The following is a 12,275-nucleotide window of genomic DNA, read 5'->3' on the forward strand; positions in this document are numbered from 1 at the left end:
TTCAAAGTGTTCTTGATATTTTCAACCTTTTGATCCTTTGGAAAGTAATTGTCAAGTTGTTTGTATTTAGAAAATTGTAATTTGATTAAAATATTGATACACCATACTTTGGTTGGTAAGTTGAGCATGGTGTATATTTGAGATAAGGTTTAGCCGAAAAGACTCACCAACTTTTCACCAACTCTCTCTGTTACTTTTTCGACGAAACGAACAACAGACGAAACAAAGCATTTCGCCAAAAACGCCTTCAACGAAACACAGGCTGGGTTTCGTCGTCGCATCTGATTTGGGCCTAATTTGTTTCGTCGATCATTGGGCCTCATTTGGACTGGGCCGTTTCGTCGATTAGGAGCCCAAAAGAAAATTGTGTTTCGTCGCATAATATCACAAGACCTGTTTCGTCGAACATAAGTTTCGTCAGACCATATCAGAAATCCAGTTTCGTCGATTTCAATCAAACACAAGTGTGTTTCGTCGATCAGTAATCAGTTTCGTCGGGTTTCAAATAACAGTCAGTTTCGTCGTTCTTGTGATTTTTAACAGAAGAGTTGCAAAAGTGCCTTAACTGTCTGTTTTGTGTGATTTCAAGTGGAATTCCTCTTTGCATATATAACATGAATCCGGATTGGTGGGGTAATCCGTCTACGGCAGAAAGTATGTATCGAAGCACGAGTTTGTCACCTTCGTGGGCCGAATCTCCCGCACCGGTATCTTCACAAGCAAATCCAATTTCGACCGGTCAATGGGCGTTTGTTTCAAACCAAACTCCAAGTATTCAAAGCATACTCCTAAGCGAAAGCGAGACCGGAAGTCTAAATCGCCCACCGAAATTGATGCACATAAACGAATATCCTGGATGGGTAGATAGATTCCATACATACGTCCTTGGGCAAAACACGGAATTGTGGCTACGTTTTACCACAGATTTCGATCAAACTCTCGAGGTTGCCGCTTCAACCGCCGCCACGTTTGCCGATCTTTCGGAAGATCAGAAAAAGGCATATGATTTAGAAAAGAAGGCAATTGCTATTCTAACCCAGGCGTTGAGCAAGGATATCTATCATCAATTTGTCAGCCTCAAAACGACAAAGCGATTATGGGATGCATTGAAGACGAGAGGGGTAGGAAATGAAGCGACACGCCAATTGCGACATGACTTACTCAAGAAAGAGTTTGATGGCTTCACGTGTATGGAAAAAGAATCCTTGGGAGATTTGACTAGTCGGTTTTATCACTTGCTGACTGAATTGGGTAATTATGGGGTAGTAACAACTCCATCAGAGGTAGTCACAAAGTTTGCCGATGCATTGCCACCTCAATGGAATAGTTTCTTGGAAATCTTGAAATACAATGGCGTACTGGCTACGACAAATATCAATGACTTCGTTCAGCTCTTGGAAAACAAAGATCAGGAAGAAACCCTAAAGGCGATAAGGGTTCCAGTGCTACAAAATCCTGATATGTATTATGGAACTTCCAGCACTTCTTCTGCAAGACCAGTTTCACATGCTCCACTTCAAACGACGTTTGTCACAAGCACATATTTATATGGCAATCCGATACAAGTTCCAGTAAAGCCAGCTCCAACAACAGACTTGTATGGAAATCCTCTACAACCAGCTCCACAACAGCAAGTCTATCGGCCATCTACTGTAGCAACTGATTTATACGGGAATCCACTTCATGTTCAACAACAAGCTTGTTATGGGAGCACATCATCTGCTGGTCAGCCATCTAAGCCAAATACAGTACGGCTTGACACGTCAAGCTTCTCGAAAGTAACTGTTGAAGTAGCTAAAGAACATATGGAGCTACTGAACACCTTAGTGAGCGCGTATTGTGGGTTAGTAGAAGGTCAGATCGGAAACATCAATCTGACACAAGAAGATTATCAACAGATCGATAAGGAGTAAATGGATTTGATGGATATCAAATGGGCTTTCGCAAGTGCTGTAAGGCGGGCAAAGGATTTTATGGAAAGGACTGGCAGAACCAGCTTGGAAAGCAAGAAAGACACCAAGTATGGGTTCGACAAACAGTCAGTCAAGTGCTTCAACTGTGGTGAGCGAGGTCACTTTAAGAGAGAATGTACAAAGCCAGCTCAGCATGGGAACCAGAATCCGTTCAGGAACTAAGGCAATCAAGGCAACCAACAGAATCAGAACAGGAATAACGAGTGTACGTTGATACGTGTTAACAACCCAAGTCAAGCAGGACCATCAAATGCCAACCAGGCTCTTGTGGTACAAGTAGATGAAGGTTGTGATTGGTCAATTCAGCTGGGAAATGATATTCTGAATGGAACAACTTGTTTTGCTGAGGTTGTCAAGGATCTTAAACACGCCAGTGGTGGAGAATCTTCCACCAATGGTGATGAATCTTCTGAAGACGAAGACAGTTTTGGTTACAGTAGAAGCTCAGATGAAGAATCCTCAACTTCAGGCGATGATCATTTGGATGATCATTAAGTGTTAAATGTGCTGATTTGGATGCAAATATGTCTGAGTTGCAAGGCAAACATGATGCTTTAAAAGCTAACTTGTTTGACTTGCAAAACAAACATGTTTCTATGGATGCTAAGTGGTGTGATTTGCAAAGCAAACATGAGGCTTTGCAAAACAAGTATGATGTGACATTCACAACGAAAAGTTGACAGTAGATCTTTCTAAATGCACAGAAGCCAACATGTTTTATGAAAACCATGAAAAGGAATTTAAATTGGTGATTGAAAAATTAAAGATAGATAAAACTGAGCTGACAGAAATGGTTTCAAGAAAACAAACGGACATAAATTTGTATATCAATCGCCTTGAGATAATGCAAAAAGAAATGGCTTGTGTTAAAACTGAAAGTGAGGCGATCCAGCTCAAGTTAGACAGTTATTTAAGCTCTAGCTATGTGTTGGATCACATCATTGATGTTCAGAAAGAGAAAAAGGATGTCACATGCATTGGATATAAGAAATGTCCACCACCTATTAGACACAATTATGATGCCATGCCTGATGAGGAGGATAGAACTTACTTTGAACCATCTGTTCCTTTGGACATTGAGGAATTTGCGACCGGACTAGGATACAAGAAGGAAGTATCATCAGATTGGGATGTGTCAGCAGATACATGTGTGTCTTCTGCTGAACCGAATCAGGATCCTCCAGTTATGGTTGAGGATGCGGATTCTTCTGATGATGAACCCGATGATACTAACTCAGCAAAGTCTGATGCGGTAATCAAAGAAGAGGACATACCTCTTGAGAATCATATTCTATGTGATCCTCCTGCAAAACCCGCTAAGACTGTTCCAATCGAGTCCACGTCTGCAAAAGAGTCTGAGAGTGTGAATTTGCTGTACACTCTTGTTGGTGATGATAAAATCTATTCTGACAAAGATTTTCCATTAAGAATGTAAATCAATCTTTAATCAGTAAAGTTATTGAAAATTCGACAAGTAAGTTTTTGGGAAAGTCGGGTTCACATGTTGTGGTAACACAGTGCCCTCCGATTCCAAAGGCCGAAGTTCGAAAACAATATGGCAATCAGAAATTACCGACAGTGAAAAAGCAGCAAAATCATACCAAACCAAAAGGTAAATTACCGACTCAAGGTCAAAGGAAACAGACTCAGAAAAAGGACAAGAAGGTGAACTTTGTGAAATTAAAGGGAACAGACAAAATTGAAACATTTGAAAACAAATCTAACTTAGATTTTGTTAAGCAAGCAAAGGTGTTGAAAAGAAACGAACCAAACAGTTCAAAACCAAGTACCTCGGGTTCACAAAGTTCATCATCGACAAGACAATCACATGTTACTTCGGGGTTTGTTGAACGAAGATCATGTTTTGAATGTGGTGAAATTGGGCATATAATTCGAAATTGTCCGTATCTTCATAAGTTAAAAGCCAAAGCTGATGATCCCCGTGAACGAAATTACCAAAAGCAATCTGTTTCTTTAAAACAAGATCCCCGCCTTGTAAGAGAAAGGGAAAAGAAACAGAAACACCAACAAGTCAAGGTAATTGAGAAAGCACTTAAGACTGATGTGGTTCAAAAACAATCTGTTTCAGTTAAACCAGAAAGTTCCAAGTTTTCAAAAACTTCAAACAATCACGAAGTTAAATTTTCAAACAATCAAACTGGTAAAACTCAACAGACATGGAAACCTAAAATGACCACAAATTCAGGGGGACCATCACAATTTCCTAACCATCAAAAAGTGGAAGTTATTGTTGTTGATGAAAATGGAAGACCCAAGACCACAATGGCTTGGGTCCCCATCTTCAACTAATCATGTGAGTTCATGTGCAAGGTGTTCCCGGAGGAACTATCAGTAGTCATTGGATTGTTGATAGTGGGGCATCCAGGCACATGACATGCGACATGAAGCTTCTCTACGATGTCAAATTTATTAGAGGAGGTTATGTTGCTTTTGCTGGAGATAAAGGAGGATATATTACTGGTGAAGGAATGATATCCAACGGGGTTGTAAGCTTTGACAAGATCAACTTTGTACAACAACTTGATCACAATCTTCTCAGCGTTTCACAAATCTGTGATTAGAAGTTTTCAGTACACTTTGATGCAAATGGATGTTATGTGCTGAAACCAGGCTTCAAAATTCCAAAAGAATGGATTCTCTTATCAGCTCCAAGGATAAATGATTTGTATGTCCTTGATATGAGCCAAACTATTACAACGTCTGCACAGGCAACCTGTTTCGTTTCCAAAGCCACAGAAAAAGACTCAATCTCTTGGCACAGACGAATGGGTCACATTCACTTACGCGAAATGAATCATTTGGTGTCAAATGAATTGGTGAATGGTGTTCCTCTTAAAAACTTCCATCTCAAGATGTCTGTGTTTCGTGCCAGAAAGGAAAATAAACGAAGAAGCGACACCCGACTAAGAAGATCAACACGGTGGCCGTTCCGCTCGAACGTTTGCACATGGATTTGTTCGGTCCTGTCAAGCATAAAAGCATTTGAAATGATCAATATTGTCTCGTGATAAGTGATAACTGATGATTATTCAAGATTTTCTTGGGTGGCGTTCATGGCACACAAGAGCGAAACTTTCGGTATTATCAAAAACTTGATCATTCAGATTGAGAATTTGTATAAGTTGAAGGTTAGACGGATACGTTGCGACAATGGTACTGAATTTAAAAATCACTCTATGGCGGAGTTTTGCACTTCAAAAGGTATTCTTCACGAATTTAGTGCGGCTTATACTCCTCAACAGAATGGCGTCAATGAACGTAAAAACCGTACATTGATCGAGACTGCTAGGACTATGTTGGTAGAGTCGCAGTTGCCCATTCCATTCTGGAGTGAAGCTGTGGCCTCCGCATGTTACACGTTGAACCGAGTCCTTACAGTCAAAAGGCACAACAAGACCTGCTATGAGCTTCTTCACAAGCGGAAACCAGATTTGTCATATCTTGAACCGTTTGGAGCTCCGTGCACAATAATCGATCCTAATGGAAAGTTTGGGGCAAAAGAAATTGAGGGATACTTTCTTGGGTATGCCACCCCGAACTTAAGAGTCTGGAATCTAGAGACTAAAAGGGTCGAGGAATGGTCTGAAGTCAGAGTACAAAGGCACACATTGCCAGTTAAAAATCCAGGTCAGCCATGGATGTTTGAGTACGATGACTTTTTCAATTCGAAGAAAATGTTGCGGCAAGGATGTTTTTCGAGAGTGACAACGCAACAGATTCACCGTTGGTTCGTCTAATTATTGTCAATCAAGAATCATCTTCAGTGAATAATAATGCTCTCGACAATGAGGATTTTCCCGATGCTACCGAATTGAACGAATCTTCAGAGGATGATGAATTTCTCGATGCAGATCAAGAAGCTCCAACAACAGCAGTTCATGGTACTTCAGAGGGTACACCTCCAATGGACGCCCCTAGAACAGCTGAAGCTACTGCATCATCCTCTTCGTCAATTCCGGGTATTGAATTGGTTGTTGATCTCAATCTCAACATTCTGGGTACAAATATTCCTGTTCAAGATAATCCAGAAACAAGGATTCACAATACCCATCCTCAACAAAACATCATCGGAAATGTACAGAGTGGCATTCAAACAAGAAACATGTTGCGAAACAACAACACTGCAGGCTTGTATGCGGCTATTCGAGAATCTGGTCAACAAAATGATTGGTCCTTTGCGTGTTACGTTTTAAAAGAAGAACCAAAATCTATTAAAGAAGCTTTGAAAGATAATTCTTGGGTTGAAGCAATGCAGGAAGAACTGCAACAATTCCAGAAGCTAGGTGTCTGAAAGCTAGTTGAGAAACCTGAGAACTACAAGAAGATTGGTACCCGTTGGGTGTATAAATGCAAAAAGGACGACCGTGGAGTCGTTATCTGAAACAAAGCAAGATTAGTCGTTCAAGGTTTTCGTCAGATTGAAGGGATCGACTACAACGTAGTTTATGCACCTGTTGCACGTCTGGAAGCAATTCGGATCTTTCTGGCTTATGCCTCTTTCAAAGGATTCAAAGTTTACCAGATGGACGTCAAAAGCGCATTCTTACATGGTGTGGTGGAAGAAGAGGTATACGTCGAACAACCTCTAGGTTTTGAAGATCCTATCCACCCTGATCGGGTTTGGTTGCTGAACAAAGCTCTCTATGGTCTACATCAAGCACCACGAGCTTGGTATGCAACCTTATCTAATTATCTGCTGGAGAACGGATTTCGCAGAGGTCTTATCGATTGTACTCTCTTCATCAAAGAACAAGATGGAGATCTTCTACTGGTACAGGTATACCGTTGATGATATTATATTTGGTTCTACTAGTGATGTTTTGTGTAGGAATTTCGAGCGTATTATGCAGGATAAATTCGAGATGAGTGCTATGGGGGAAATGACCTTCTTTTTGGGCCTACAAGTGCAACAAACTGAGTCTGGGATATTCATCCATCAGACAAAATATGTTGGTGACATCTTGAGCCGGTTCCGGATGTCTAATGCAACACCCATCGGTACCCCATTGCAGCAAAATCACGGAATTAATCCAGACTTGAAGGGTGAAGCTGTTAGCCCCTCATAGTACCGCGCGATGATAGGATCTCTTATGTACCTCACAGCATCAAGACCAGATATAATGTACCCAACGTGCCTGCTTGCCAGATATCAAGTCAACCCGAAGGCCTCACATCTTGCAGCTGTAAAAAGGATTTTTCGTTATTTGAAGGGTTGCCCTGACACCGGTCTATGGTACCCTAGGGATAATAACTTTGATTTGATCGCTTTCAGTGATTCTGATTTTGGCGGATGCAAAATCGATGGCAAATCCACAACGGTTGGATGTCAGTTTTTGGGAAATCGCCTAGTCACATGGCAGTGCAAGAAGCAGACGTGTGTAGCTACATCAACATGCGAAGCTGAATACATTGCTGCCTCAAGTTGTTGCTCCCAAGTTATGTGGATCCAACAACAATTGTGCGACTACGGTTTTGAATTCCTAACTACTCCTATTTACGTTGATAATTCTGCTGCCTTACAGATCACTAGAAATCCTGTGCAGCATTCAAAGACCAAACACATCGAAATCAAATATCACTTCATACGTGATTGCTTTGATAAAAGGCTAATCGATGTTGTTAAGGTCCACACCGATGACCAACGTGCCGACCTTTTTACCAAAGCATTTGACAAATCAAGATTTGACTTTTTATTATTGGTAAACGGTATTAAGGTCAAGCAAGAGTAAAACCAACATCGGAAAATCATTTTTGTATATACCTTTGTGTTTTAAATTTATCTTGGTTTGTTGATTTTAGGGGGAGTAAATCCAAATTTGAAAATTCAAAAACATCAAAAAATTTCAAAAACACAAAAACAATAGAAAAACAAAAATGAGTTTTCTGGCGAGCAAAAGAGAATATGATAGTACATCAGTGGTCTGTCCAAACCTCTTTAAACCTAAACTGAAAAACGATAAGCAGCTCTATATAAGATGTATCGATAGGCTCACAATCATTTTAAAGTGTGCAGGGTGATATAAACCTAAATCGACTGAAGACCTGGTGGGAACCGCTCATTGGCATATGGTCTTGGTACCGAAATTTCTTTTGAGGGATTGCCGAGGTTCTGAGATACGTGGTCTTTATGTTGCTTATCATCTGGGTATCATGGTTGCATCTTTTACCGAAAAATAACGGGGACGCAAGTCTAGATCTTCCATGATACTATACATACGTGTACATACTGCATTCGACCTCAATAAGTGATAAACAATCACATGTCCAAACAAATAAGTGATAAAATATCACATTTATCTGGGAGTCAAGTTCGTCTCTCTGCTGTACGAAAGTAGTGACCTGTTCACGGACTTGCTTCTGTGCCCTCATGCATCGAAAATCAAGTTCCTCATCAATAAGTGATTCTATCACATAGGGCTTGTTTTCAATCAAAATAAGTGAGTTTCTCACATCATATACGGTCAAACAGTTGATAAATGGTATACTCACCGGTAAGATGAACCCTCGTGCATACCTTGATACGGGAATGTGTCGTGTGTGGATGAACACCGGTCGGTAAGTATAAATCATACCTTAACGTATCCCCTCGCCATGATTACATCTGATAAGTTGAGCTTAAGTGGACAACAATACCGATAATCATTATAGGACGCTTATCTTAATGTGAACTAATTGAACAACAAGAGCGTTTTGGCGTGACCGTACACTGATATGATTCTCTTACCCTCGAAACTCACAAAAAGAATGTCTGTAAATATTTATTTACTTCTTTCAATTTCTGCATCTTTGTATATATTTATTTACTGCTTTCTGTCTTTACATTTGAAATATTCAAAAATTCCAAAAAGATTTTAGGTGTGTTTTAATATAAACTTCATATCTTTTTATTATTTTTTCAAGTCTTTCATGTGTTATCCCATTTCATTTACACCACTTGAAAAGAGAATTTACAACATTAGGAACATGAAAATGATCACAATACTTACTTTTTTTTAATAACTGAAACAACTTATTTACAAAGCACAAATTAAGAGTTAAGTAAAAAATATTCGACCCACTAATTTAAGGAACCAAAAAATAGGAAGTAAAACTTGTGTAAAATGTATAAAAGACAAACTATCTTTTATTAAAAACCATTTATAAAAACACATTGCCCCTTTTAAAAAAATATGAAACTTGTGTAAAATGTACAGAAGGCATTATATGTTTTGAAAACCACTAAAAAAACCAATTAACATTTTTAAAACAAAACAATATGTAAACTTGTGTAAACATTTAAAAGCGAAATTACCACATTTAAAGAAACCTTATCCAAATCTTTTTTAAGTTTTTTAAGGTTAACAAATTACAAATACACCATTTACCTTTCGATCTGATCTGATACTGTTTAAATAAAAAAGCAGAAAATATGAATCTTTAATTACATGTTTAAAGATCAAATGGTAAACTGAAAAAAGAAAGTACATGAACTTGAGTTCACCTTCGATTTATCATGTTCGGCGTCATCTTCTAAACCTGTTTAAATTAAGAACAGAAAATTTGAACTTTTAATTACAACTTTAAAGATGAGATTGTAAATTTAAATAAAGAAAATACGTGACTTGAGCCCACCTTCAGTTTATTATGCTTGGACATCATCTTATAATCCTGTTTACATAAAAGCAAAACTTTTACCTTTTAAAATACATGTTTAAAGATGAGTTTGTAAACTAAGTACTTGTACAATGAATGAAAGAAAGTACATGAATACAAGTTCACCTTCGATTCACCATGCTTCACCATCATCTTCGTGTCCTTTTTATGTTAAAGAGTTTCAAAGCTAAAAGTGTAATATGATGGAAAGAGTACCTTGGCCAAATGATTTATGTTTTTTTTTATGATGATCTTCCATTTAGACAGCAGAGGTAGTGTTTTTTAACCCCATATCTTCCTATATGTTCCAAAAAGAAAAAAAATATACATGAGAACAAATCAAACTCATTACTAACATTTTTAAATATAATTAACCTACACTTTCAGGTCACAGCGGATGTCAAAGGACTGGTAAACGGGTTGCAGGTCTCAACGTTCTCATCAGTTGCAAGGCCTTTTTTGGCTCAACCTGGTATGAAATGAAACTCTCAAATTAATAGGTGAAAGTATTAAAACAATTTATCAAGTTAAATACCCTGGAAACTCTCAAATTAGTAGGTAAAAGTGTCAAAACAATTTATCAAGTAAAATACCCTGGAATTTAGATTTGTTGCTTTCATCTTTATATGCTCCATTGCTTTCATCTTTATCTGCTCCATTCGAATGCTTAAACTTTGGTAGCATATATAATTAAAAAAATTATGGAAGATTATGCTACTTCAACCCGTATTATATAGCTAGCAAACTATTCAGTTAAGTGTCCACTACCCCACTAAGTTCCTGAAAATAAGGAACACCCTTTTAACGGTCAATTGATAACTTGCACTTTTCTAGGACCCATGTTCTAATAATGCATTCTGATTGGTGCATCTTAATAAACTGCAGGAAACCGCAAGATCATGGGTGAGAGAGTGTGGAACTGCCATGAACTGCTGCTTCTAGAAGGAATTTAGTGACTTTAAACGGCTGAGATTAAAAGTTGATGACTTTGAACGGCTGTAATTAACCCAAATGGCGGTTACAAACAACGGGAACAATATAATATAGAATTTGTTTTTCTTTAAAACATGTTTCTGGCCCTTTACTGTTGCCGTCAAAGATAAAACCAAAAATCAATTTTGACTTATATAGTCAAATTTTGTAAAACAAAGATTCTGATGAACATGTTTTGCGGATTTTAAACAATTTTGGCTTCTGGCGAATAACAGTGATCTAAACCGAAACCGAAACCGTGATCACTATATCACGCCAACAAATTTTGATTGAATCAAATAATCAGTGCGAAATTCTAATGTTGATTCTGTCCAAAACATTTTGGTTATGATCAAATAATCCTTTGATTTGTGTTCTAATCAGTAATTTTTCAAAAACAATTTTCCGGCGCCAAAAACTGAAAAACAGGGATGATGAATTTTGTTCCAACCCGAGTCCAACCTTACCTGTGATTCAATCAAATATCTCCATTGATTGTCATTTTGTCCTTAACGTGTATTCCACATTAACATAATCAAATAATTTTGTTCAGTGATTAATATGAAAGTAGGGGTTCTTAGTAAATTTCTTGCGACGGTTCGTATGGTTGATGTATCAATTCTGTTCTTCTTGTTTCAATTGGAAATGATCAAATATGTCCTTTTGTAGGATCGGACTTCGACCTAAATGAGTCGTTCGGAAGAGCTCAAATCCGTTTCGGCGGCGGAAACAAAGAAACGAACATATACACAGCTTGTTTCACACTTTAAACCTCTTGTATATTGATATTACAAACGATTACAGTAAGAGGAAATACCGGCAGCACCTCGGTATTAATTCTGAACCACGTTACAAATGAAAATGACAACTACCTATTTATACTATTTCTGGATCGCTTATAGAGACAACCACATAAGCGATCCACCTATGTCGTAAAAGCGAGCCATAAAGGCGATCCAGACAAAACCGAAAAAGCGATCCAGCTTGTTCCATAAAAGTGGTCCACATGTCTATAAGCGATCCGACAAACTCCAAACAAGCTATCTACATCATTTGACCTTCCATCTTTTGTCTTTACATGAACTTCTTCTTATTGGTCCTTGAAGTGGTGATATATCATTGGCTAATAAAGAGGCAAACTCTCATTGGATCACACTATGGTGGCTTGTCATTTGCCCAACCACTATTTTGTCTTTAGTGAACTTGTAAGACTTTGTTATAAGCATGATTGTAAACGGTCAATTATTGAATTCTTTTATCATGACATCACTTGTGATGTCACCTAGGTGATGTCACTCGTGATGTCATGCCCGATTGGATTTGCACCGTGACCGAGACTCGACATGAGACGTAGTCGACAGATGACTGCACCAACAGACTCCCCCTCAGATGTTGACGAGTCTAAAGTGTCGAGTCTTCAACGACTTCAGTCTTTAACAGTCTTTGGACTTCTCTATCTCTGTCTTCAGACTCCCCCTCTCGATTTGCTGGCATTTCTTTGATCTTCAGCAACATCTTCAGGATCGACGTCTGGCTTTCCTGCAAACACTCTACCTCAGAGTAAATTTCTTTCACATATATTTCAAACATATGAACTTGCACCAATTCACACTCTCTATCAAAACAAACTCAGATTGTGATGAACCACTTGAAAAGGTTAGATTATGAAAACAATTA

Source organism: Helianthus annuus, chromosome 1 (assembly GCF_002127325.2).
Source record: "Helianthus annuus cultivar XRQ/B chromosome 1, HanXRQr2.0-SUNRISE, whole genome shotgun sequence".
Classification (NCBI taxonomy): Eukaryota; Viridiplantae; Streptophyta; class Magnoliopsida; order Asterales; family Asteraceae; genus Helianthus; species Helianthus annuus.